The sequence below is a fragment of the Schistocerca serialis genome, chromosome 12, assembly GCF_023864345.2.
Source record: "Schistocerca serialis cubense isolate TAMUIC-IGC-003099 chromosome 12, iqSchSeri2.2, whole genome shotgun sequence".
In the NCBI taxonomy this organism is placed as follows: Eukaryota; Metazoa; Arthropoda; class Insecta; order Orthoptera; family Acrididae; genus Schistocerca; species Schistocerca serialis.
In genome coordinates this window covers 35608366-35632753 of record NC_064649.1, presented here as the reverse complement: position 1 = coordinate 35632753, position 24388 = coordinate 35608366, and the positions used below count along the sequence as shown (strand labels likewise).

The 24388-nt window shown below is 43.8% G+C and overlaps 1 non-coding gene across 1 annotated transcript; it reads left to right on the top strand.

Moving 5' to 3' along the window:
* The first annotated feature begins 23012 nt into the window (after nt 1-23012).
* Trnar-ucu (transfer RNA arginine (anticodon UCU)) lies at nt 23013-23085 on the top strand. The gene has a single exon. It is a non-coding gene; the product is annotated as a tRNA-Arg (tRNA).
* Nucleotides 23086-24388: the final 1303 nt, after the last annotated feature.

The window sequence follows — 24388 nt, the reverse complement described above, 5'->3', positions numbered from 1 at the left end:
GAAAGCCTCCGCGCGCGCTCGAATCTCTCTAATGTTACATTCGTGATCTCCTCGGGAGGTATAAGTAGGGGGAAGCAATATATTCGATACCTCATCCAGAAACGCACTGTTGTGTTGGCCAACACCGTGTTACTAGAGGACGCCGAAAAGCACGCGTTTTAGCTCACTCAGGCTGGCGTGAGGAGGGAAGAGCTGTACTGACGGGAGGTCTTGAACATGACAAGGAATTAGAATTCAGAAAGCGGACGTAATTAGTTTCATACTCAACTTTAATCAATTAATGATGAACGTCGCTCTTGAAGGTACATGAATCACAATATTATCTGTTCAGAAGACGTAGTAACTGAATATGGCGCCTTGCTAGGTCGTAGCAAATGACGTAGCTGAAGGCTATGCTAAACTGTCGTCTCTGCAAATGAGAGCGTCTGTAGTCAGTGAACCATCGCTAGCAAAGTCGTCTGTACAACTGGGGCGAGTGCTAGGGAGTCTCTAGACTAGACCTTCCGTGTGGCGGCGCTCGGTCTGCAATCACTGATAGTGGCGACACGCGGGTCCGACGTATACTAACGGACTGTGGCCGATTTAAAGGCTATCACCTAGCAAGTGTGGTGTCTGGCGGTGATACCACAGTTTCGTTGTATGGTTCGTTGAAATCTGCAGCAGTTTGGGGGAGGGTTGCGCTACTGTCACACTGAACGATTTTCCTCAGTCGCCGTTGGTCCCGTTCTTGCAGGATCTTTTTCCGGCCGCAGCGATGTCGGAGATTTGATGTTTTACCGGATTTGGCGATCTTTTACACAAGCTCGAACTCCAATGCACACTTCAATGACAGGTGCTTATAACAATTTCCACAACGAAACTTAGTCTCCAAACCCGCTGGAAACTCAGAAGAGATTCTGGTCGTATGTATGCTAGCGGCAAAACACAATCAATGCCTTCTCTGCACGACAGCAATGGAAATAATATCGATGACAGTGCTGCTAAAGCAGAGTTTTAAACACAGCCTTCCGAAAGTCTGCCACCAAAGACGACGAAGTAAGTATTCCAGATTTCGAATCATGCCGACATGAGTAACTTAGAGGTAGATAACCTCGGAGTAGTGAAGCACCACACAAGTCACTTAATAAAAGCAACTCTTCCGGTCCAGACTGTGCACCAATTGGGTTCCTTTCAGAGTATGCTGATGCAATAGTTCCATACATAACAATCGTATACGACCGCCCGCTCGACGAAAAATCCGTACCCAAAGACTGGAAAGTTGCTCAGGTCACACCAATATTCAAGAAAGGCAAAATAAGTAATCTACTAAATTATAGGTCCATATCATTAAATACCCTCAGACTTCAAGAAGAATATAATAATTGCGATCCCAAAGAAAGCAGGTGCTGACAGATGTGAAAATTACCGAACAATCAGTTTAATAAGTCACGGATGCAAAATACACTCCTGGAAATTGAAATAAGAACACCGTGAATTCATTGTCCCAGGAAGGGGAAACTTTATTGACACATTCCTGGGGTCAGAGACATCACATGATCACACTGACAGAACCACAGGCACATAGACACAGGCAACAGATCATGCACAATGTCGGCACTAGTACAGTGTATATCCACCTTTCGCAGCAATGCAGGCTGCTATTCGCCCATGGAGACGATCGTAGAGATGCTAGATGTAGTCCTGTGGAACGGCTTGCCATGCCATTACCACCTGGCGCCTCAGTTGGACCAGCGTTCGTGCTGGACGTGCAGACCGCGTGAGACGACGCTTCATCCAGTCCCAAACATGCTCAATGGGGGACAGATCCGGAGATCTTGCTGGCCAGGGTAGTTGACTTACACCTTCTAGAGCACGTTGGGTGGCACGGGATACATGCGGACGTGCATTGTCCTGTTGGAACAGCAAGTTCCCTTGCCGGTCTAGGAATGGTAGAACGATGGGTTCGATGACGGTTTGGATGTACCGTGCACTATTCAGTGTCCCCTCGACGATCACCAGTGGTGTACGGCCAGTGTAGGAGATCGCTCCCCACACCATGATGCCGGGTGTTGGCCCTGTGTGCCTCGGTCGTATGCAGTCCTGATTGTGGCGCTCACCTGCACGGCGCCAAACACGCATACGACCATCATTGGCACCAAGGCAGAAGCGACTCTCATCGCTGAAGACGACACGTCTCCATTCGTCCCTCCATTGACGCCTGTCGCGACACCACTGGAGGTGGGCTGCACGATGTTGGGGCGTGAGCGGAAGACGGCCTAACGGTGTGCGGGACCGTAGCCCAGCTTCATGGAGACGGTTGCGAATGGTCCTCGCCGATACCCCAGGACCAACAGTGTCCCTAATTTGCTGGGAAGTGGCGGTGCGGTCCCCTACGGCACTGCGTAGGATCCTACGGTCTTGGCGTGCATCCGTGCGTCGCTGCGGTCCGGTCTCAGGTCGACGGGCACGTGCACCTTCCGCCGACCACTGGCGACAACATCGATGTACTGTGGAGACCTCACGCCCCACGTGTTGAGCATTTCGGCGGTACGTCCACCCGGCCTCCCGCATGCCCACTATACGCCCTCGCTCAAAGTCCGTCAACTGCACATACGGTTCACGTCCACGCTGTCGCGGCATGCTACCAGTGTTAAAGACTGCGATGGAGCTCCGTATGCCACGGCAAACTGGCTGACACTGACGGCGGCGGTGCACAAATGCTGCGCAGCTAGCGCCATTCGACGGCCAACACCGCGGTTCCTGGTGTGTCCGCTGTGCCGTGCGTGTGATCATTGCTTGTACAGCCCTCTCGCAGTGCCCGGAGCAAGTATGGTGGGTCTGACACACCGGTGTCAATGTGTTCTTTTTTCCATTTCCAGGAGTGTAGTAACGCGTATTCTCTACAGACGAATGGAAAAACTGGTAGAAGCTGACCTTGGGGAAGATCAGTCTGGATTCCGTAGAAATATTGGAACACGTGAGGCAATACTGACCCTACAACTAATGTTAGAAGCTAGATTAAGGAAAGGCAAACCTACGTTTCTAGCATTTGTAGACTTAGAGAAAGCTTTTGACATTGTTGACTGGAATACTCTCTTTCATATTCTGAAGGTGGCAGAGGTAAAATACAGGGAGCGAAAGGCTATTTACAATTTGTTGATGGCAGTTATAAGAGTCGAAGGACATGAAAGGGAAGCAGTGGTTGGGAAGGGAGTGAAACAGGGTTGTAGCCTCTCCCCAATGTTATTCAATCTGTATATTGAGCAAGCAGTGAAGGAAACAACATAAAAATTCAGAGTAGGTATTAAAATCCATGGAGAAGAAATAAAAACCTTGAGGTTCGCCGATGACATTGTAATTCTGTCAGAGACAGCAAAGGACTTGGAAGAGCAGTTGATTGGAATGGATAGTGTCTTGAAAGGAGGATATTAGATGAACATCAACAAAAGCAAAACCAGGATAATGGAATGTAGTCGAATTAAGTCGGGTGATGCTGAGGGAATTAGATTAGGAAATGAGACACTTAAAGTAGTAAAGAAGTTTTGCTATTTCGGGAGCAAAATAACTGATGATGGTCAGAGTAGAGAGGATATAAAATGTAGACTGGCAATGGCAAGGAAACCGTTTCTCAAGAAGAGAAATTTGTTAACATCGAGTATAGATTTAGGTGTCAGGAAGTCGTTTCTGAAAGTATTTGTATGAAGTGTAGCCATGTATGGAAGTGAAACGTGGACAATAAATAATTTGGACAAGAAGAGAATAGAAGCTTTCGAAATGTGGTGCTATAGAAGAGTGCTGAAGATTAGATGGGTAGACCACATAACTAATGTGGAGGTACTGGACAGAATTGGGGAGAATGTGGCACAACTTGAGTAGAAGAAGGAATCGGTTGGTAGGACATGTTCTGAGGCATCAAGGGATCACCAGTTTAGTATTGGAGGGCAGCGTGGAGGGTAAAAATCGTAGAGGGAGACCAAGAGATGAATACACTAAGCAGATTCAGAAGGATGTAGGTTGCAGTAGGTACTGGGAGATGAAGAAGCTTGCACAGGATAGAGTAGCATGAAGAGCTGCATCAAACCAGTCTCAGGACTGAAGACCACAACAACAACAACATCATCATTAAAGTCGACATTCAGCACTATTTTGTAACATGAATTACTTCGAAGAAAATGGCTCTGAGCACTATGGGACTTAACAAATATGGTCATCAGTCCCCTAGAACTTAGAACTACTTAAACCTAACTAACCTAAGGACATCACACAACACCCAGTCATCACGAGGCAGAGAAAATCCCTGACCCCGCCGGGAATCGAACCCGGGAACCCGGGCGCTTACTTCGAAGAGAACAGTCTATTGACACATAGTCAACACGGATTTAGAAAGCATCGTTCTCGTGAAACACAACTAGCTCCTTACTCACACGAAGTGTTGACTACTATCGACAAGGGATTTCAGATTGATTGCGCATTTCTAGACTTCCAGAAGGCTTTTGACACTGAACCACACGAACAGCTTGTAATCAAACTGCCTGCTTATGGAATATCGTCTCAGTTATGTAAATGGATTCGTGATTTCCTGTCAGAGAGGTCGCAGCTCGTAGTAAGTGATGGAAAGTCATCGAGTAAGTGCTTTCTGGCGTTCCCCAAGGTAGCGTTATAAGCTCTCTGCTGTTTCTCATCGACATAAATGATTTATGACGCAATCTGAGCAGCCATTAAGCTGTTTGCAGATGATGCTGTCTTTTATCATCTAGTAAAGTCATCAGATCAAAACCAATTGGAAAGCGGTTTAGATAAAACATCTGTAGGCTGCGATAATTGGTGATTAACCCTAGATAATGGAAAGTGTTAAAAGAAATCTATGGAACGTCGATTACACGATGAAGGTCATTTTATTGGCAGAACACTTAGAAGACGCAACAGATCTACAAAAGAGACTGTCTACACTAGCTTGTTCGTCCTCTTTGTACTGTTGCGCATTGCGGGATCCTTACCAGATAGGATTAACAGAGTACATCGAGAATGTTCAGATAAGGGCATCATGTACTGTATTATAGAAAAATAGGGGAGAGAGTGTCGCAGACATGATATAGGTTTTGAGGTGGACATCATTGAAAGGTGTTTCTCGTCGTGGTGGGATCCTCTCACGAAATTTCAGTCACCAACTTTCTCCTCTGAATGCGAAACACCGATCTACATAGGGAGAAACGATCATCTAATAAAATAAGGGAAATCAGAGCTCACACGGAAAGATACAGGCGTTAGTTCCTTCCACTCGCTGTTCGAGAGAGGAATAATAGGAAATTATTGTGAAAGTTGTTCAATGAACCCTCTGCCAGGCACTTAAGTGTGATTTGCAGAGTAAGCATGTAGATGTAAACGTAGATGTAGATGTATCATCATGGCAATGTACCCTGTCATAACGAAAAGTCTGAGGTCATCCACATGAGTGCTAAAAGGAACCCGTTAAACTTCGGTTACACGGTAAGTTAGTCTAATCTACAAGCCGTAAATTCAAATTAAATACATAGATATTACAATTACGAACAACTTCAATTGGGAGGAAGACATAGGAACTGTTGTGGGTAAGGCTAACCAAAGACTGCGTTTTGTTGGTAGGACACTTGGAAAATGTAACAGATCTACTACGAAGACTGCCTACACTAGCTTGCCCCTCCTCTTTTAGAATACTGCGGCGCGGTGTGGGATCCCTACCAGATAGGACTAACGAAGTACATCGAAAAAGTTCAAAGAAGGGCAGCGCGTTTTGTATTATCGTGAAATATGGGAGAGAGTGTCACAGTAATGATACAGGATTTGGGCTGGACATCATCAAAAGAAAGGCGTTTTTCGTTGCGACGGAATCTTCTCACGAAATTCCAATCACCAACTTTCTCCTCCGAAAGTGAAAATATTTTGTTGGTACCGACCTACATAGGGAGAAACGATCACCACGATAAAATAAGGGAAATCAGAGCTCGTACGGGAAGATATATGTGTTCGTTCTTTCCGCGCGCTATGCGAGGTTGGAATAATAGAGAATTGTGAAGGTTATTCATTGAACCCTCTGCCAGGCACTTAAAGGTGATTTGCAGAGTATCCATGTAGATGTAGGTGAAGATAAAGCAGCATCAGTGACGGAATGGTTCGTGGACAATAACATTCCTGAAATGAACTTTGTTGTTGTTGTGGTCTTCAGTCCTGAGACCGGTTTGATGCAGCTCTCCACGCTACTCTATCCTGTGCAAGCTTCTTCATCTCCCAGTACCTACTGCAACCTACATCCTTCTGAATCTGCTTAGTGTATTCATCTCTTGGTCTCCCTCTACGATTTTTACCTTCCACGCTGCCCTCCAATGCTAAATTGGTGATCCCTTGATGCCTCAGAACATGTCCTACCAACCGATTCCTTCTTCTACTCAAGTTGTGCCACATTCTCCCCAATTCTGTCCAGTACCTCCACATTAGTTATGTGGTCTACCCATCTAATCTTCAGCATTCTTCTATAGCACCACATTTCGAAAGCTTCTATTCTCTTCTTGTCCAAACTATTTATCGTCCATGTTTCACTTCCATACATGGCTACACTCCATACAAATACTTTCAGAAACGACTTCCTGACACTTAAATCTATACTCGATGTTAACAAATTTCTCTTCTTGAGAAACGCTTTCCTTGCCATTGCCAGTCTACATTTTATATCCTCTCTACTTTGACCATCATCAGTTATTTTGCTCCCCAAATAGCAAAACTCCTTTACTACGTTAAGTGTCTCATTTCCTAATCTAATTCCCTCAGCATCACCCGACTTAATTCGACTACATTCCATTATCCTCGTTTTGCTTTTGTTGATGTTCATCTAATATCCTCCTTTCAAGACACTATCCATTCAGATCAACTGCTCTTCCAAGTCCTTTGCTGTCTCTGACAGAATTACAATGTCATCGGCGAACCTCAAAGTTTTTATTTCTTCTCCATGGATTTTAATACCTACTCCGAATTTTTCTTTTGTTTCCTTCACTGCTTGCTCAATATATAGATTGAGTAACATCGGGGAGAGGCTACAACCCTGTCTCACTCCCTTCCCAACCACTGCTTCCCTTTCATGTCCCTCGACTCTTATAACTGCCATCTGGTTTCTGTACAAACTGTAAATAGACTTTCGCTCCCTGTATTTTACCCCTGCCACCTTCAGAATATGAAAGAATATTCCAGTCAACATTGTCAAAAGCTTTCTCGGAGTCTACAAATGCTAGAAACGTAGGTTTGCCTTTCCTTAATCTGTTTTCTAAGATAAGTCGTAGAGTCAGTATTGCCTCACGTGTTCCACCATTTCTACGGAATCCAAACTGATCTTCCGCGAGGTCGGCTTGTATCAGCTTTTCCATTTGTCTGTAAGGAATTCGCGTTAGTATTTTTCAGCTGTGACTTATTAAACTGATAGTTCGGTAATTTTCACATTTGTCAACACCTGCTTTCTTTGGGATTGGAATTATTATATTCTTCTTGAAGTCTGAGGATATTTCTCCTGTTTCATACATCTTGCTCACCAGATGGTAGAGTTTTGTCAGGGTTGGCTCTCCCAAGGCTATCAGTAGTTCTAATGGAATGTTGTCTACTCCCGGGTCCTTGTTTCGACTCAGGTCTTTCAGTGTTCTGTAAAACTCTTCACGCAGTATCCTATCTCCCATTCCATCTTCATCCTCTTCCATTTCCATAATATTGTCCTCAAGTACATCGCCCTTGTATAGAGCCTGTATATACTCCTTCCACCTTTCTGCTTTCCCTTCTTTGCTTAGAACTGGGTTTCCATCTGAGCTCTTGAAATTCATACAAGTGGCTCTCTTTTCTCCAAAGGTCTCTTTAATTTTCCTGTAGGCAGTATCTATCTTACCCCTAGTGAGATAAGCCTCTACATCCTTACATTTGTCCTCTAGCCATCCCTGCTTAACCATTTTGCACTTCCTGTCGATCTCATTTTTGAGACGTCTGTATTCCTTTTTGCCTGCTTCATTTACTGCATGAACTTGGCTTCCTAGCATCCCATCTTGACGCGAATGGAACACGTTTGGGAAGAGTTACAACGTCGACTTGTCTCCAGATACCGATGTCCAACGTCACTAGCTTCTGTTTTCGGCTCTTGAGGAAGAATGGTCTTCCATTCCTCCACAGACGTTTAGATGTTATCAACTATCAGGTTTCAGATAGTGTATCACACATAGCGTGATTACACTTCCCTGGGGCACACATTACTCGAGTGCCTGTACAAGATCTTCGATGCAGGATAGCGTACTATGTAACGCCTGCTTGGAAATTTTCTATCCAGTACCAAATCTGGTTAGTTCCCTGAGTCAGAAACAGAGAAGCACTACGCGGAACAGAGTAAGGCAGACTTGCGAGATTCTGGTTTAGCAGCCTGCGCATTGCCGCTAATGGCCGGATAATGGAGTGGCGCCGCGTGTCATTAGCAAGACTCACGTTTAGCGTCCGGGAATCGCGCACTGACGCAAAGAGCGTAGCGCCTAATCTGCCCTCTGCGGCGAACACTTTGCGTCTGTTACTTAAACTAGAGCTCGGCAGATGACGTCAGCAAAGGCAGCACCTGGGTGCGAAACGGCTCCAACTGCCTCGTCCCGCACTAACCTGACCTAACAACTGCGTAATCTGGATATATTACAAACAGTGTTACAAATAGGGCAACCATACTGGTTCATATCCGTCTGGTATCTAAACAACACTAGCTTGATACGTTTTTTATTATTCTTCTGGACAGAAAAGAAAGTTATTTGGTGTGGCCAAGGTACATGAGACACAATGTGTACTGTAGCTGATCAAACGACCGAGGTCTTTAAGGTAACGTACAGGTATCCCAAGTTTTTACCATAGTTAGAATTATAGGCAACAACGACGTCTACATACAGCGAAGAGCCAAGGAAACTGGTACACCTGCCTAATATCGTGTAGGTCCCCCGGGAGCACGCAGAAGTGCCGCAGGGCGACATGGCATGGGCTCGACTAATGACTGAAGTAGTGCTGGAGGTAACTGACAACATGAATGCTGTACGGCTGTTCATAAATCCGTAAGAGGACTAGAGGGTGGAGATCTCTTCTGAACAGCACATTGCAAGGCATGCCAGATATGCTCACTAATGTTCGTGTCTGGTGACCTTGGTGGCCAGTGTAACTCAGAAGAATGTTCCTGGCGCCACTCTGTAGTAATTCTAGACGTATGGGGTGTCGCATTGTCCTGCTGGAATTGCCCAAGTCCGTCGGAATGCAGAATGGACATGAATGGATGCAGGTGATCAGACAGGACGTATCAGGGGTTCCATATTACTCCAACTGCACAAGCCTCACACCATCACTGAGCCTCCACCAGCTTTAACAGTCTCCTGCTGACATGCAGGTTTCAAAATGGCTCTGAGCACTATGGGACTTAACTTCTGAGGTCATCAGTCCCCTAGAACTTAGAACTACTTGAACCTAACTAACCTAAGGACATCACACACACCCATGCCCGAGGCAGGATCCGAACCTGCGACCGTAGCGGTCACGCGGTTCCAGACTGAAGCGCCTAGAACCGCACGGCCATACCGGCCGGCGACATGCAGGGTTCATGGATTCATACTCGTACACTTCCATCAGCTCGATACAATTTGAAACGAGACTCGTCGGACTAGGCAACATGTTTCCAGTCATCAACAGTACAATGTCGTTGTTGATGGACCCAGGCGAGGCGCAAAGCTTTATGTCGTGCAGTCATCAAGGGTACACGAGTGGACGTTCGGCTCCGAACTCCCATATCGATGATGTTTCGTTGAATGGTTCGCACGCTGACAGTTGATGGTCCAGCATCCAAATCTGCAGCAATTTGCGGAAGGGTTGCAGTTCACTCAAGTTGAACGATTCTCTTCAGTCGTCCTTGGCCCCAGTCTTGCAGGATCTTTTTCCGGCCGCATCGATGTCGGAGATTTGATGTTTTACCGGACTCCTGATATTCGCGATTCACTCATGAAATGGTCGTACGGGAAAATCGGCTCTTCATCACTCGTGCACCGACTGTAACACCACGTTCAAACTCGCCTAAATTTTGATAAGTTGCCACTGTAGCAGGATTAAGCGATCTAACAACAGCGCCAGACATTTGTTGTCTTGTATAGATGTTGCCGACCGCAGCGCCGTATTCTGCCTGTTTACCTATCTCTGCACTTGATACACATACCTATCCCAGTTCCCTTGGCGCTTCAGTGTGTATCCAGACAGTCCATGTAAACGATTCGACCTCCCTTGTTGTTGCACATACACACTGTCACTGAGGGATACACGATAGAGCAACATAAAAAAGATACTTTAATATCACAGTTCGTAATCGAGTAACTCGAAGGTCCCTGGTCTTCTTTCAATACATCCTTTTCGCTCTGCCTACCAGAAATTCCAAATAATTGTAATGAGTCACTTTTACAGATCCTTCGACTATGTGTTTCAGACAGTTATTTTAAATTATGAGAGCAACCCATAAGAAAGATCCATTTTTTGGGCATCAGAGCTGTAGTCCATATTTCATTCCAATTACGACAAAACAGTAAGTCAGGTGTGCTAACAAGGATGGCACTATGCGCGCACTGACTCTCTCTCTCTCTCTCTCTCTCTCTCTCTCTCTCTCTCTCTCTCTCTCGCACACACACACACACACACACACACACACACACACACACACACCTGCATTCAGACACAAATTCTATAGCTAAGAGAATGGGCAACAAGAAACTGGTAATATTAAAGAGTAAGATATACGAAAGAAAAAATTGTTCTTTTTAAAACAAGTTTGCCCTACTACACTGCAAACAGGAGGGGTATTTGTAATAAACACTGTAACTCACCTCATAAGCGCTCTCCAGAGCAAGTTCCCCGAGTGTCTTTTTAAGGTTCACTCGTGTGTTCTCCTGAAGGCTTGCAATAGTTGGCATGTACACTGTTCTGTTCTCCCTAACAACCACAGCTGACAGTCCAGGTTTTTGCAGCTGTGAAGCTGGGTCGCCACGAAGTACTGTAATGAGCCCCTCTAGTTTTACTTCGGGACCCCTGAAACAGAACATAATGTGTAAAATGATATATATGTTGCACAATTGTTGGCAATAAGCTGTCCAGTATTGTCAGCAAGAAGTTATGTGATAACACTGAACTAGACTCATAGAGCTGCTGATGGCACAGTTAAGTTTCACCTCGGTCAGCTGGCCGCCAAAATATGTAGTAAGGTAACACTGCTAACAAGCAGACCTAACAACTCGATTCATTTCAAGTAATTGAAGTTGAAACTATTTCTCTAACAAGCAGTCCATACGAGCAAAGCAGTTTCTCGTACTTCAGGTAACTAGGCTATGTAGACCTCTGTTTACAAAGATTAGCTCGATAACGCATAGGATTGAGCCACACACGTCTGCCTTCGTGAACAGCAGCTAACTCCCTGCAGCTGTAGCTCTGGTCCAGCAAATAGCCACATATTGGCTAGAATTGCGAATTACTAAAGTACACAGGAATATGAAATAACAGATAATGAATAATTAATGAAAGGGTTCTATTCTAACGCCTCTAACTGATGTAGAAGACAGAATTGTGACGAATACGATTTACCGAAGAAAGCACGTCTCAAATAAACGGGAAACGGTCCTCTGATACACATTAAAATACAGACATAAAATGACTTTATCAAAAGCAGTAAAGTTGCGTTGAGGGCGTTACAAGAATGGTAGGAGAATGCTCAAGTGGTCATCCAAGATTCATAGAAATTACATCTACATCTACATGCACAAATTTCCATTAAAATTGCCACACCACGAAGATGACTTGCTACAGAAGCGAAATTTAACCGACAGGAAGATGCTGTGATGTGCAAATGATTTGCTTTTCAGAGCATTCACAGAAGGTTGGCGACGGTGACGACACCTACAATGAGCTGACGTGAGGAAAGTTTCCAACCGATTTCTCATACACAAACAGCAGTTGACCGGCGTTGTCTGGTGAAACGTTGTGATGCCTCGTGTAAGGAGGAGAAATGCGTACCATCACGTTTCCGACTTTGATAAAGGTCGGATTGTAGCCTATCGCGATTGCTGTTTATCGTATCGCGACATTGCTGTTCGCGTTGGTCGAGGTCCAATGACTGTTAGCACAATATGGAATCGGTGGGTTCAGGAGGGTAATACGTAACTCCTTGCTGGATCCCAACGGCCTCGTATCACTAGCAGTCTTATCCGCATGGCTGTAACAGATCGTGCAGCCACGTCTCGATCCCTAAGTCAACAGATGGGGACGTTCGCAAGACAACAATCATCTGCACGAACAGTTCGACGACGTCTGCAGCAGCATGGACTATCAGCTCGGAAACCATGGCTGCGGTTACCCTTGACGCTGCATCACATACAGGAGCACTAGCGATAGTGTACTCAACGACGAACCTGGGTGCACGAATGGCAAAACGTCATTTTTTCGGATGAATCCAGGTTCTGCTTACAGCATCATGATGATCGCGTCCTTGTTTGGCGACATCGCGGTGAACGCACATTCGAAGCGTGTATTCGTGATCGCCATACTGGCGTATCACCCAGCGTGATGTTATTTGTTACACGATTCGGTCGCCTCTTGTTCGCACTGACGGCACTTTGACAGTGGACTATACATTTCAGATGTGTTACGACCCGTGGCACTACCGTTCATTCGATCCCTGCGAAACCCTACATTTCAGCAGGATAATGCAGGACCGCATGTTGCAGGTCCTGTACGGGCCTTTCTGGATACAGAAAATGTTCAACTGCTGCCCCGGCCAGCACATTCTCCACATCTCTCACCAATTGAAAAGTCTGGTCAATGGTGGCCGAGCAACTGGCTCGTCACAATACGCCAGTCACTACTCTTGATGAACTGTAGTATCGTGTTGAAGCTGCATGGGCAGCTGTACCTGCACAAGCCATCCGAGCTCTGTTTGACTCAATGCCCACGGCGTATCAAGGCCGTTATTACGGCCAGAGGTGGTTGTTCTGGGTACTGATTTCTCAGGATCTACGCACCCAAATTGCGTGAAAATGTAATCACATGTCAGTTCTAGTGTAATATATTTGTCCAACGAATACCCGTTTATCACCTGCATTTCTTCTTGGTGTAGCAATTTTAATGGCCAGTAGTGTACACTCTCCGCAAGTCACCGTAGGCTTGTATCATGCGAAGAGGAGGTTGTTTGGTGGCCAGTATTCTCTTTATATAACATAACTGCACGCTTTTATTAACATAAACAGGAAACTACTCAAGATAGTCCAGGTGTTGTGGTACAAGCTCTTCTGTAATAGTCCACTTTAGCTTCACTGCTGATGATACAACTCCCGCTATCTACACTACTCTGGTCGCAACGTGCTCCCTGAGACAGACTCTGACTGTCTGCGGCTGCCTGTGACTGGGCTGCTACTGATGACTCGACTGAAACTGTGACAGACTGGCCCTTCAGTCTGAATCGGCGATCTAAATACTGGCGGCCGAGAGGGCGTTGGCGGCACGGTTCCTGTGAGTCCGTCTTTGACCTCTTTCCTGATAGGTTCCCTTGCTCTGGTGCCTACTATCGATCTTCTCGCAGCTTCCTTGCCGATCAGAGTGCTGGCGACAGCTCACACCAGGGCATCACAGATATGTGTAGGCACTAACAGAATGTACACGGAGACCTGCCAGTGAACAAAAGCAGGGTAAGTCGTTTGGTGAGACGACTGTCAAAATCGTAAGGACCCGCTAGCCTGTCCGATGTCTCGTGTGCTGGTCAACCACACATACCTGAGACTCCTGCAACCTTCGAACATGCAGACACTCTCAATCGAGGTTACACGGATTTCAAACACCTTGCAGCACGACTGGACATATCTGTTGGTAGTGCTGACACACTCGTCCACCCTCATAGAGCAATGATCAACTCGCAAGTGTATTGTGCTAGCCTCAGGAAATTGGAGAAACGATTTCAGCGTATTCATAGCCACAAAAATGCAAACAAATTTCTCTTTCTCCATGACAACGCAAGGCCTTACACAAGTCTGAGCACCTGAGAGGAGCTCACAGAACTTCATTGGACTGTTCTTCCTCATCCAACCTACAGCCTGGATCTCGCACCTTCCGACTTCCACCTGTTTGGCCCAACGAAGGATGCACTCCACGGGAAGCAGTACGTGATAGATGGGGAGCTTACTGATGCAGCAAAACGATGGCTCCATGGGGACATACAGGCCCTCGCAGTAAAGAGCCTTAAGGCTGTCGCATTGAATGGATAGCCAAACAAATATGGAATAATGTGGTGTATTGGAATCCTGAATAAAACCAACCTGTTTTCAGAAAAAAAAATGTTATACATACTTAAAAGAACGAGACTCGCAAATCATATAGGAAAATACCTCCATGCTCTCTCCTTGTTGACACACTGGACTCGCATTCGGGAGGACGACGGTTCAATCTCGTCTCCGGCCATCCTGATTTAGGTTTTCCGTGATTTCCCTAAATCGTTTCAGGCAAATGCCGGGATGGTTCCTTTGAAAGGGCACGGCCGATTTCCTTCCCAATCCTTCCCTCACCCAAGCTGGCGCTCCGTCTCTAATGACCTCGTTGTCGACGGGACGTTAAACACTAACCACCTCTCTTTGTTGATTTATCTGTATTTACGTACATAGAGCGGAAACACTGTGAAGTGCATGGCAGAGGGCACATCCTATTGCATCAGTTTTAAGGCTTCTTTCCATTCCAGTCACGTGTGGAGCGCGGAAAGAATGACTGTTTAAACGTCCCTGTGCGCACTGTAATTAATCTGATGTCGTCTTCACATTCCCTAACAGAGCGATGCGTTGTGGGTTCTACTACTGGGTGATAGCAACTGAAGTGCAGCTACTCACAGAAGTCCAGTGAGGGCTGTAATTATCATATGGCAGCGAAACTTTGTAGATATTCTAATGTGTTAACGCGCAACTGATTTTCGCTGGAAAAAAAATACCTCCAATGTTGGCCACCAGATGCAAATGTGGCGCTGTGAATGCAAGAAAGACGTATAGAAATGTTTCCGTATGTAATGCATTAGGAATGGGACGTGGACAAGAAAGTTCAAACAATTGAGAGAAGCATAACGTTGACATTATTACTAACTGCCACTAACACAGTTATTTCAATATGAGCATCAAAGACATCGACAAAATGCTGTACAACGCCAGATTTGCACCTGCTGGCCTAAATTGGAACTGATTTTTTCCAGTTTAAATCGGATCTGGATTAACGCATTAGCATATCTACCAAGTTTCGCTACCTAGGATGATTACAGTCCACGCTGAACCTCAGTTAGTTCTCGTCGCCACTGTTGTGCCGGAGAGGATGTTGTTTGGTGGCCGGTATCCTCTTTCTAAAACACAAGTGCACACATGTATTAACAGGGTTCTTTATTTACATAAACAGACAGCTACTTAACTTTAATAACAGTCCTCGTGTTGTGGTAGAAGCTCTTCCTAATATTCCACATTAGCCTCACTGCTGGTGAAGTACAAGTCCCGCTATGAGATGAATGGCAGATGCCAAACTAGAATGTGAGTTGGTGTTCCGGTGAGTGAGCTAGTGACCGAGGGACTGCGCTGGTGACTGAGTCCCTCCGGTCAGCGGCGGCGATCTAAATACTTGCAGTCGAGAGGGCGTTGGCGGCATGTTGATTGCTAGTCTGTCTTTGGTCTGGCCGGCCGCGGTGGTCTCGCGGTTCTAGGCGCGCAGTCCGGAACCGCGCGACTGCTACGGTCGCAGGTTCGAATCCTGCCTCGGGCATGGATGTGTGGGATGTCCTTAGGTTAGTTAGGTTTAAGTAGTTCTGAGTTCTAGGGGACTGATGACCACAGCAGTTGAGTCCCGTAGTACTCAGAGCCATTTGAACCATTTTGTCTTTGGTCTCTTTCCTCATAGGAGCTCTTGATCCAGCGCCTACTATCGATTTTCTCGCTACATATTGCACGATACTTGCTCTCTGCAAAGCCTTGGCAGGCCTCCTCAATTTGAAAATGGCACCTGTCTTTTTGTGGAAGATGCCTACGACCGTTTGTGTGAGCAAACATCACTATGCAACATTTCTGCTTATTGATTAAGTTGAAAGTTTGAATAACTTAATTGGAATGGCAACGGAAATATGGTATTGCTGTGAGAAACCAAGTTACATATTTTCTATGCTGCGGTCGCAGGTTCGAATCCTGCCTCGGGCATGGATGTGTGTGACGTCCTTAGGTTAGTTAGGTTTAAGTAGCTCTAAGTTCTAGGCGACTGATGACCTCCGATGTTAAGTCCCATAGTGCTCAGAGCCATTTGACCAATTTTTTTCGTGATGCAATCCGATGGGTCAAACAACCCTCTGACTATTCGTGTTGCGCCTCACTGAATACGTTCAGTACCCCCAGATAGTACTCGTTGGTGTATCCAACACATTTAAGCAATATTCTTACATGGGACACACGTGATATGTAAGCAGTATGCTTTGTAGACTGTATTTTTGCAGTAGCCGCCCAATGAACCGAAGTCTGCTATCTGTTTAGCTACGACTAAGATTATCTCATCATTAAATTCTATATCTCCACTAAACATGCACAGTTATTTGTACGACTTGGCTGATTCTAGTTGTGATTCAGTGAAACTGCACTCTTAGGATACCACACCTCTGTGCCCGTAAGGTGTTGTACATAATTTTACTTTTCTGTACATTCAAAGTAAGCTGCCAGTCTCTATGCCCAATTGAAATCTTATCAAGTGATAATTCAATATTTGTGAATATAGACCCCCCCCCCCCCCCCCAAGAACCATGGACCTTGCCGTTGGTGGGGAGGCTTGTGTGCCTCAGCGATACAGATAGCCGTACCGTAGGTACAACCACAATGGAGGGGTATCTGTTGAGAGGCCAGACAAACGCGTGGTTCCCGAAGAGGGGCAGCAGCCTTTTCAGCAGTTGTAGGGGCAACAGTCTGGATGACTGGCTGATCTGGCCTTGTAACATTAACCAAAACGGCCTCGCTGTGCTGGTACTGCGAACAGCTGAAAGCAAGGGGAAACTACAGCCATAATTTTTCCTGAGGGCATGCAGCTTTACAGTATGGTTAAATGATGATGGCGTCCTCTTGGGTAAAATATTCCGGAGGTAAAATAGTCCCCCATTCGGATCTCCGGACGGGGACTACTCAAGAGGATGTCGTTATCAGGAGAAAGAAAACTGGCGTTCTACGGATCGGAGCGTGGAATGTCAGATCCCATAATCGGGCAGGTAGGTTAGAAAATTTAAAAAGGGAAATGGATAGGTTAAAGTTAGATATAGTGCGAATTAGTGAAGTTCGGTGGCAGGAGGAAGAAGACTTTTGATCAGGTGAATACAGGGTTATAAATACAAAATCAAATATGGGTAATGCACGAGTAGGTTTAATAATGAATAAAAAATAGGAGTGCGGGTAAGCTCCTACAAACAGCATAGTGAACACATTATTGTGGCCAAGATAGACATGAAGCCCACGCCTACTACAGTAGTACAAGTTTATATGCCAACTAGCTCTGCAGATGATGAAGAAATTGAAGAAATGTATGATGAGATAAAAGAAATTATTCAGGTAGTGCAGGGAGACGAAAACTTAGTAGTCATGGGTAACTGGAATTCGAGAGTAGGAAAAGGGAGAGAAGGAAACATAGTAGGTGAATATGGAATGGGGATAAGAAATGAAAGAGGAAGCCGTCTGGTAGAATTTTGCACAGAGCATAACTTAATCATAGCTAACACTTGGTTCAAGAATCAAAAAAGAAAGCTGTATACATGGAAGAATCCTGGAGATACTAAAAGGTATCAGATGGATTATATAATGGTAAGACAGAGTTTTAGGAACCAGAATTTAAATTGTAAGACATTTCCAGGGGCAGATGTGGACTCTGACCACAATCTGTTGGTTGTGAACTGTAGATTAAAACTGAAGAAATTGCAAAAAGGTGGGAATTTAAGGAGATGGGACCTGGATAAACTGACTAAACCAGAGGTTGTACAGAGTTTCAGGGAGAGCATAAGGGAACAATTAACAGGAATGGGGGAAAGAAATACAGTAGAAGAAGAATGGGTAGCTCTGAGGGATGAAGTAGTGAAGGCAGCAGAGGACCAAGTAGGTAAAAAGACGAGGGCTAGTAGAAATCCTTGGGTGACAGAAGAAATATTGAAATTAATTGATGAAAGGAGAAAATATAAAAATGCAGTAAATGAAGCAGGCAAAAAGGAAAACAAACGTCTCAAAAATGAGATCGACAGGAAGTGCAAAATGGCTAAGCAGGGATGGCTAGAGGACAAATGTAAGGATGTAGAGGCTTATCTCACTAGGGGGTAAGATAGATACTGCCTACAGGAAAATTAGAGAGACCTTTGGAGAAAGGAGAGCCACTTGTATGAATATCAAGATCTCAGATGGAAACCCAGTTCTAAGCAAAGAAGCAGAAAGGTGAAAGGAGTATATAGAGGCTCTATACAAGGGCAATGTACTTGAGGACAATATAATGGAAATGGAAAAGGATGTAGATGAAGATGAAATGGGAGATACGATACTGAGTGAAGAGTTTGACAGAACACAGAGACCTGAGTCGAAACAAGGCCCCGGGAGTAGACAACATTCCATAAGAATTACTGACGGCCTTGGGAGAGCCAGTCCTGACAAAACTCTACCACCTGGAGAGCAAGATGTATGAGACACGCGAAATGCCATCAGACGTCAAGAAGAATGTAATAATTCCAATCCCAAAGAAAGCAGGTGTTGACAGATGTGAAAATTACCGAACAATCAGTTTAATAAGTCACGGATGCAAAATACTAACGCGAATTCTTTACAAACGAATGGAAAAACTGGTAGAAGCCGACCTCGGGGAAGATCAGTCTGGATTCCGTAGAAATATTGGAACACGTGAGGCAATACTGACTCTACGACTTATCTTAGAAGAAAGATTAAGGAAAGGCAAACCTACGTTTCTAGCATTTGTAGACTTCGAGAAAGCTTTTGATAATGTTGACTGGGATACTCTCTTCCAAATTCTGAAGGTGGCAGGGGTAAAATACAGGGAGCGAAATGCTATTTACAATTTGTACAGAAACCAGATAGCAGTTATAGGAGTCGAGGGGCATGAAAGGGAAGCAGTGGTTGGGAAGGGAGTGAAACAGGGTTGTAGCCTCTCCCCAATGTTATTCAATCTGTATATTGAGCAAGCAGTGAAGGAAACAACACAAAAATTCAGAGTAGGTATTAAAATCCATGGAGAAGAAATAAAAACCTTGAGGTTCGCCGATGACATTGTAATTCTGTCAGAGACAGCAAAGGACTTGGAAGAGCAGTTGAACGGAATGGACAGTGTCTTGAAAGGAGGATATAAGATGAATATCAACAAAAGCAAAACGAGGATAATGAAATGTAGTCAAATTAAGTCGGGTGATGCTGAGGGAATTAGATTAGGAAATGAGACACTTAAAGTAGTAAAGGAGTTTTGCTATTTGGGGAGCAAAATAACTGATGATGGTCGAAGTAGAGAGGATATTAAATGTAGACTGGCAATGGCAAGGAAAGAGTTTCTGAAGAAGAGAAACTTGTTAACATCGAGTATAGATTTAAGTGTCAGGAAGTCGTTTCTGAAAGTATTTGTATGGAGTGATGCCACGTATGGAAGTGAAACATGGACGATAACTTTGTCTGGACAAAAAGAGAATAGAAGCTATCGTAATGTGGTGCTACAGAAGAATGCTGAAGATTAGATGGGTAGATCACATAACTAATGAGGAGGTATTGAATAGGATTGGGGAGAAGAGAAGTTTGTGGCACAACTTAACTAGAAGAGGGTATCGGTTGGTAGGACATGTTCTGAGGCATTAAGGGATCACCAATATAGTATTGGCTGGCTGCGTGGAGAGTAAAAATCGTAGAAGGAGACCAAGAGATGAATACACTAAACACATTCAGAAGGATGTACGTTGCAGTAGGTACTGGGAGATGAAGAAGCTTGCACAGGATAGAGCATGGAGAGCTGCATCAAACCAGTCTCAGGACTGACGACCACAACAACAACAGACTTTTTTTAGTACTCGATGAAGTGTCAACGCAGTCTGCTTACTTGAATCTTTACTTACATGTTGCCATGACCTTACTATTGGATTTGGTTATCTGTTGTCTAATTGTCGGCACCGCGAAACAATTGCTTAAGAGGAGCGCAGCATGTGCTTTGGAAGTCCGGGCAGCAAAAAACGAAATCCGGGCTTAACCCTTGACGAACATATTATGAAATACAGTGTGAGGAGAAAATAACTGAGCTTGTAATAAAATAGTGGTCATTGTACCATATGTATTTTGACGTGAAAAGTGAATGAAGATTTCTTGATGTTGTCAGGAAAATTGTCATTTGAGCTGAGGTATTGTCTCTGTAATATCTGAGTGGCGTGACAGTTAGCTTTGTTTTCGTTCTGTCATTTATTCACACACATATAATTAATTTAACAACAAGATAACTACTGACTTTGAATATTTTAGTAATAATTGATCTGTAAACAGTTCTTTTATCGTTATATCGGTTATACATTTTTTTATTACTTAGAAGCCATCGGAACCTGACTGTATCTGTAGTTATCTTCTTAAGTATCTGCATTGCTGTACTTCGAATTTAAGATTTACATTATTCAAGATGAATTCTCCAGCACCTCACATTTTCGGAATTCTATCCTTCGACGAAGTAATGTAAAATAACAGTACAGCTATTGCTGTTATACATTAAGAAACTGTTACGACTAATTAAGATCAGTGTGCTGAACCCACGCCCCTCCTATCCGCATCCTCCTTGAGGATGACACAGCGATCGAATGGTGCCGGTAGGCCATTCGTGGCCTAAAGACGGAGTGCTAACAAAACAGTATATTCAAAATTTAATCAATTTCATAATTTTCACGCATAAGTGTCACTAGATTCACCCGAGTTAAAATAAGAATATTTGTTTCCATGCCGTTTATAATAATATCATCAGAATAAAATTACGTGACTTTATTTACGCACGACATTTAAAAATATCATTCCTCATCTTAAAAAAGTTGTATGAAAAAATAAGATGTGAAATATAAAATTATTATTATGTATTTCGTCATGCGCTTTTGCAATGAGCCAGTTGGTTTTCAAAGCAAGGGAAGTAGAATATTTATGTGAAAAGTGATTGTGATCTGCCGCAGGGTGACAAAATTGTATTATTCCTACGTCATGGGCAGAATACAGAACCGAAAATAAAATACTGTTGCGAAGTAAAAATTGACATTCAGCATGCAATATTTATAGGAACCAGTCATCACAAGACAATGACAGTAGAAAAGATTAAAAAAGCGTAAGTATATTCGAACAACATTTTATTATTTGTGTCCAACTGTTCAGTTGTGCTGCTAACTTGAGATCATGGACAGGAATGTATCTATACATCTGCTACACGATGTGAGAGTGCATTTGGAAGCTGCTAAAAAATTTAAGTCGATGCTCAAATTTTTATTCTTCGCATTTGATTCCGTACGAAGCTTACACTGTCGCAGGTGGCAAGGGGACGGTGAAATGCTGCAAACTTAAAAACCTGTAAACCGATGATTTAACGATTTTGGAAGCATGTATTTTAACAATCTTAGCAACCTCTTGGCATTTCTTTTATGTTAAATTGACGTTCCTACTTATTGTGCCTCGTATGTTGGTATTATAATGACTTATTAAAAACTGACATACGTGCATCAACAAATTATGTGTCACGGTGACCGTGATACACGTTTCGTGTGATAGGCTCGAGAAGTTTGTACGTCTCCATAAATTTATCCGGAAAAGGGGGGGGGGGGGGGGGGGAATCTACACTACTCTCTAACGGACGCCTACGCTATAGTCAACAGCTAGTTGCAAACAACTGCTTCTTATTTCATTGCTGAATTGACAGGACGAGGACACAATTGTCGGGGCAGTTATGTATTTAAGGCGAACGCTTGTTCTCCGAAGCACTGTTACCAAGGACTACAGCGGGAGCTACAGAAACCATCCAATATCTTGACATGAAGGGAAAATTCTTACCGTATTCGGCTAAGCAGAGACAATGGATTGTGCCTTCTCGTTCAGAATTAGAATACTAAACGTCTCGCGAGTTATGCATGGCCACGCGGTTGTCTGTAGACATCTCATTCCTAGCGTGGTGTGGAACACAATACAGCTAGATGCAATTTGACTAAACGGAGGAAGGCCATGTGGGTTTCACGTTAGACTCTCTGAAAAAGCTGTTTTCCTGGTGTAAATACTGGATGTTTACTTTTCCTTCGCCGATATCTCGCGCAAGAGTTATATATTTCGTTTTCCTGAACAACATACTGAACGTAGATGTAGTTATAAAGTTCGTACTTTTTTTTGTTTTTTCAAATTAAAAAGAGCGCGCACTATGGCATGGGGCAAAAAAAGCTTCAGTTGTTAGGGATAAAGAGAGATGGCTCCAATACTTCAGCTATTATTAAAGCTGTTACCTTTGTCGTTTTGTAAACTTCTATCTCGACCTTGACACAAGGAATATGAATTATAGAACCGTAGATTATTTCTGATCCTGATGCATAAAGATACGTATTTGCTTCATTTGTTCGAGTAAAAAGAAAGATTTCAGTTCGGTATGCTACTGAAGTAACGGCAATATCCCACTTTCTTACCACCACTGAAACAGAAGCAGAATTGTATGAAATATTCTTTGAATTCGTCACGTTGCCACAATTCCGGTATAGAAAATGACTCGCTTTCTCTTTTTACGTTGCCATTGAGCATTCCTGTATTTTCTGTCTCATTTTAGTTTCAGTTCTCAGACTGGTACACTTAGGAGCAACGCTAATGCGGAGTAAGCACTATTTATCGTGGAAATAGGTATACAGAAGGAAGGAGAGGAAAATTAAACTTTACGAAATACAAGCTTGGCATGTCGATTCATAAGCTTACTGAGATGATTGCGTCACTATCGTCCCTTTGGCGCAGAGGATAGCGCGTTGGACTTCTAATCCAAAGGTCGCGGGTTCGATCCCCGCAAGGGATGAAATAATTTTTATTTCTTACAAATAACATTTTTATGTATTTACTGCGATAAAGAAGATATCTTTCATAATGTTTCCAATATCAGAGAGTTCGTATCACAGAATAGGCGATAGGAAGGAATACTTCCTCAGAAAAGTAAATTTCCGTTTCCTATATCTTAGTTGTTATTACAATGTTTGTGGTGTTTACAAAAATGGTTCCGTGAGGTCTAGGCTGCAGTGTTTCGTGCAGATGCCTGCCGTGTAGAAGTATAACAACTCACATGATCACCTGATCTACGCGGTTTTGACGTATTACTCGCAAATATCTAAAACACTGACAGTTTAGCGATGTTAACAATGATGTATCGAAATGTCCAAATTTGATGCAGTACAACTTTTAATTTCACGTTATCGTTTTGCATTTGATTTCACGGCGTTTCTATTGTTGGTGTTTGTTTATTTAGAAGTACTTTCTGGCCTGGTTTTTATTACTAGGCCATACAGTTACGGACGGAAGTGTGATTGCTTTTGAAAGTACTGGAATTATCGTCTTTTAAGCAATACGGTGTTATATGGTCGGGTAATAAATGTTTGCCATGTGTTTGGCAGTTCAGCTTCCAATAGCAGCGCTAGATTTGCTCAATTCGTGGGAACGCAGTTCGGAAAGCTGATTAACATACTTATTTATTTGAGACCGAAGTACTACTAGAACGCGCCATGTAAATGCTAAACAACGAGAAGAAACTGAAAAGTATTACAGTCCTTTTTTTTAGGAAAATATATCTCTTTTTAATTGATCTGCATATTTACATACAACGTCTCATCTGCGGCAGAACGGCGCCAGTTTCTCGTATATCGTGATGGGCTCAACCGAATAAAAAATTACGTGAAAATTAATTTATGAAGTCGGTAAGACTGTGTGGATGATGATAACGTCGAGAGAACCGCTTTCTTGTCAGTGTCGTTTCGAAAGTTACGTAGACCGAATTCCGGAGACTATAATATCTCCGCCTCTTTCGAAATAAGTGAACCACATTTTATTACGAAAGGTGGGCCTGCAGTCTTTTCACTTTTATCAACATTTATTTTGCAAAAACTATAACTCCTATATATTTGTGGTTTGTGACAAATGAAAGAATACTGTATTTATGCGAATCTAAAGCTTACTTTTTTTTGCCATGTGCAGTATTCAAAATTGGGGTCCGCATAACATACGACGGCGCATTACATTCGCGTACAACCTTCAATCCGTCGTACGTCGCCAACATTATTGGAATTTAGACATTGTTCGATACGTCACAATGCACTGTTGTAAGTCTCAGC